Source organism: Pongo pygmaeus, chromosome 14 (genome assembly GCF_028885625.2).
Source record: "Pongo pygmaeus isolate AG05252 chromosome 14, NHGRI_mPonPyg2-v2.0_pri, whole genome shotgun sequence".
Lineage (NCBI taxonomy): Eukaryota > Metazoa > Chordata > Mammalia > Primates > Hominidae > Pongo > Pongo pygmaeus.
The window spans coordinates 2,574,155-2,578,637 of NC_072387.2; the positions used below are offsets into that span (position 1 = coordinate 2,574,155).

The window sequence follows — 4,483 nt, forward strand, 5'->3', positions numbered from 1 at the left end:
GATTTAAGACCATAATAAGCATAGGGTAGGAAATTTCCCTCTGTGGCAGCAAAAGAAGTAAATCTAGAATTTTCCAGAACCAATTTCTTTGAAGCATAACTTCCAACACCACATTTTTAAGGTTTTCTCCTTGGCCTTTGCACCTCTCTTCTTTGTTATTTGTTCATTCTTGCCTATTGGGATGATGCCTATTATTCTCTCTCTTTTTACATTCCAAAGGTATTTCCTTTACTGTAGAATGGGGCATCCAAGGGAGACTACAGCCATGAGTTCTTAGTTTCTGTTTCTGGTTAAGCCAGAAAGGCCCTTTCCTCATCCCCCTTTGCCGCTTATCACTAGAGACAGAACCTAAAAACCATTGCTGCAGACTGCTAAAAACCAAAAACAAAACAGAGCCATAACAAAAACAAAACAAGGCAGGTTGGAAAAGCTTGCTGTACAAGGCAACCAGGTCTGGCTTATATTCACCACATCCCTTCTTCTTTCCCAGAACAGCAATTGGGCTCAAGAGAAAACGTCCAACTTTTAGTATCTTCCTCAGTATAGAAAGAGAACAGTGGAACATATGTTCAAACGTTTGGCTTTTTGGGCTACTGCTGATGGCTAGATTCTGTCTCCCCCAACAGGGAGTGCTAAAGGAAATGGCAGAGTAATGAGAATGACAATTTATGACTGGTGAGAAGAGAAGTTGCATGCTTATTATAGCCTCAGAGAAACAAACACTGCAATCAACTGCGGAAGCAAAGGGCTACAGTGTCTGGAAAACAATGGGAAAAATATCTTTACCTTAAAAATACACACACAAAGCCAGAGAAGACACATTGAAGACCTGTTAATGAAACACCAGGATGTACAGCCTCACTGATTGTTGTATTATCTTGTAGTAAGAACGTTAGTACATACTACATTACACAGTTGTTTTATAAATTTCTGAATCTCATCAAAAGGTTGCAGGGCATACAGAAAAGGATGAAAACATGTTCCAATTGAAGAAATAAAATAAACCTACAAATATTGACTTTTAAAAATCTTTGTTGACTTTTAAAGGTCAAAATTTGTAGGTTTACTCTTTGTTGTTGTTGTTGTTTTCGCATTATATAATTTAAAAAATCAATATAATTATCAAAGCTCCTTAATGACATGGACACTCCTCCGGTCCGCAGGGTCCCTGCAAGGGAGGAGACTCGACACCATGTGGGACACCCGGTGGACCCCCAACCCACGCCCAAGGCTCAGAGCAGGAGCAAGGACCTGGCTGCACCAGGCCGAAGCCGCCTCCACCCCCAGCGGTCGCGGACTCCAGGAGCTCCAGACCTGGGGTCGTGGTGAGATTCGTTGATTGACTGATCGGTGGTGGCTGAGTTGCAAGCAAATGGGTTTCATCACCTTAAATGGTTTTGAACCAATGAAGCTATATTCTCTTAAAAAGAAGGACAGCCCATCGTGTGAACTATAGAGCTTGTGGACAAATTTATATTGGGTTCTTAGTGGCATCATGCACACAGACTCCTGCGAGTTCCCCTAAGGTCTTAGAGGACTGCTTTGCCTTTTGATCTGAGAGTTGCAAAGTTCTGTAAAGAATGGCCCTTGTGGATAAGCGCTAAGTCAAGAGACAGCGACTGGACAGAATAGTGAAGGATTCGCCGCCAGACCATGAAAGACCCCCTAAGCCCCCACTCACTGGCGGCATTGCTGGTCGGCCATGACTGCACTGTGGACATGCCCATGCGGAAGGACCTGGCCACCGTGGCCTTCTGTGATGCAGTCCACGCAGGAGATCCACCAGAAAGTTCTAAACGGAGCCGTGGGGGCCATGACGTACCACACCATCACCTCAACAGGGAGGATCTGGCAAATTTCAAGGCTTTGAGAGTGATCGTGCAGGTGGGCTGTGGCTATGACAACGTGTACATCAAGGCTGCTGGTGAGCTCGGAATTGCTATGTGAAACATCCCGTCCGCAGCCATGGAAGATACAGCCGACTCCACCATCTGCCACATCCTCAACATGTACCGGAGGAACACATGGCTTTTCCAGGCACTGTGGGAAGGCAAGCGAGTTCAGAGCATGGAGCAGACCTGCGAGGTGGCCTCGGGAGTGGCCCTCATTCGTGGGAAGACGCTGGGCCTCATCGGCTAGGGTCGTACGCAGCAGGCTTTTGCAGTTCCAGCCACAGCCACAGCCACAGACTTTGGATTCAGCTTCATATTTTATTACCCCTACTTGCAGGATGGGATCGCGCAGTCCCTGGGCGTGCAGAGGGTCTACACCATGCAGAATTTGCTGTATCAGAGCGACTGCGTCTCCTTGCACTGCAGTCTCAACGAACATAAACACCACCTCATCAATGACTTCACCATAAAGCAGATGAGGCAGGGAGCATTCCTTGTGAACACAGCCCGTGGTGGCCTGGTGGATGAGAAAGCCTCAGCACAGGCCCTCAAGGAGGGCAGGATACGAGGGGCAGCCTTCGACGTGAATGAGTCGCACCCCTTTAGCTTTGCTCAGGGTCCCTTGAAAGATGCGCCCAATCTCATCTGCACTCCTCAAACTGCCTGCTACAGCCACCCAACTAGCCCTCAAACACGGAGACAATCGAAAGCACGCCAACGAGAAATAACAGATAATGCCGGAAGGTAATCATTCAGATACACTCGGGAACAAGAGACAGTGAAAAATAGATAAACTAAGAGAAAAAGAATGTGACGCTCTTTTTAGCTGATTCTGGACATATGTATCATTGATATTGCAGTGTTAAAACTACAAGAGCTAGAAAACTGAAGATGTCGTCTGCTTACGGAAGCTCTGAAAGACTAGGGTGTGATTTATTAACGACCAACTTCCGTTATTGTGTGTTAGGTTTTTCATCTGTGCGTCAAATCACAAAGAATAAATAGACCTTTTTCCTTTATCAGTCCCTTGGGCACAACAGGTCCAGAACACCCTGCTCAGAATGCTGCATCAAGACTTCAGACATCAAAATAAAAACCATGAGAAGGAAATCCCCATCCTGTGACTTGAGTCCCTTCAGTCTACAGGGACTGGTTACCGCTTTTTGATAATAGGAAGATTTTATTACTACAAAATGTGGAGTAAACTGTTTGCCTGTGTTAGACATCCGTACGCATAGGATTGAAGACAGTACCGGCTCCTGTACAGAGAAGCATCCCTCACATGTAAACTGCATACTGAGGGGGCAAATTGGTTGTAAGTTCAGTAAAAGCCTCCGATAATGCAAAAACAAAAAAAAGTATTAAGTTTCACAAGCTCTTTGTAATCAAGTATATTTTCTCAGTTTCAGATCCTCTGCTATTTTATTGAGTGGAAAGTCTTGCACTAAAAGGGTTCAAGAAAAATAATATTGCATTTCCTTATGTCACAGGAAACACTTTTAATGGTAACTTGCCAGATGATCTATGAACAAACCCACTTTCTTAAACACTAATAAAGTCTTCTTTTCTTCACGTTGTGTTTTATACAAGAATACTTCAGATGTATTGGATGTGACTGATTTTAACAAATTCTATTAGATTTGCATGAACTAGTTACATGTTCTATTCATAGTCTTTTGTGAATCATTGTCTTTTTGTTTAAATACATGGCCTATTTTGGTCCTTTGATTAGGCACATTCCCACTTTTGTAACAAAAGAAAAATTTTTAAATGGTCCCAAACAGAAAAATGATGGTATCAGAAGTACGTTTTGTTTTAGTGTAGTGCGAGTTACCGTTACTGTAGTTGTTTATTGTAAAGATAGACATTTAGCATTCAGTGCAGTTTTCAATAAAATGTAATTAGAAGAAACTGCTTAATGAACAAAAACAGAACATAGACAAGAAAAGAATATTAGAAGTGATACATAAAGAAAATGAGATATCAATAAAAAGATTTTTAAAAACCAACAACAATCGTGAATCTGAAGAACATAAAAACTATATTAAAAATTTAATCAACAGTCACAAAGGGAGGGTAATAAAGCAGAAAAATTACAGAGTTGATGACATTGTAGTTATAAATATTGAGTGATGAAAACAAATTTTTTAAATAGAATGGAGAAAAAAATATGGGACCTACTGCACACCATCAAGTGGACCATTGTATTTATAAAAGGAGTCTTAGAAAAACAATATAGTAGAAAAGTAATAGATTATTTTTAAAAAGTAGCTGAGAAATCCCCAGATGACAAGGTAATTAAACAAGAAGTAATACTTCCAAACAAAAAACTTAAACTGGAATAATATCACTTCAGAAATAAAAAAACTAAGCCTTTCCAAAATAAATAAAAGTTGAGTCTGTTACTAACCACTAGAACAGTCCTAAAGGAAAGGTTAAAGAAACTCCATCACATCCAAAAATGAAATGATGCTGCACAGCATCATAAAAGCACTTGAAAATAGAAAACACTCCATTAAAGGTAAATATATAAACAGGTAAAGAAATCACTACTGTCATAATGATGGTGCACAAAACTTTCAAAATATTGC

At 41.3% G+C, this 4,483-nt stretch overlaps 1 pseudogene; it reads left to right on the forward strand.

The window, feature by feature from the left end:
- The first annotated feature begins 1,580 nt into the window (after positions 1 to 1,580).
- Positions 1,581 to 3,230, forward strand: LOC134738026 (C-terminal-binding protein 2-like; annotated as a pseudogene).
- Positions 3,231 to 4,483: the final 1,253 nt, after the last annotated feature.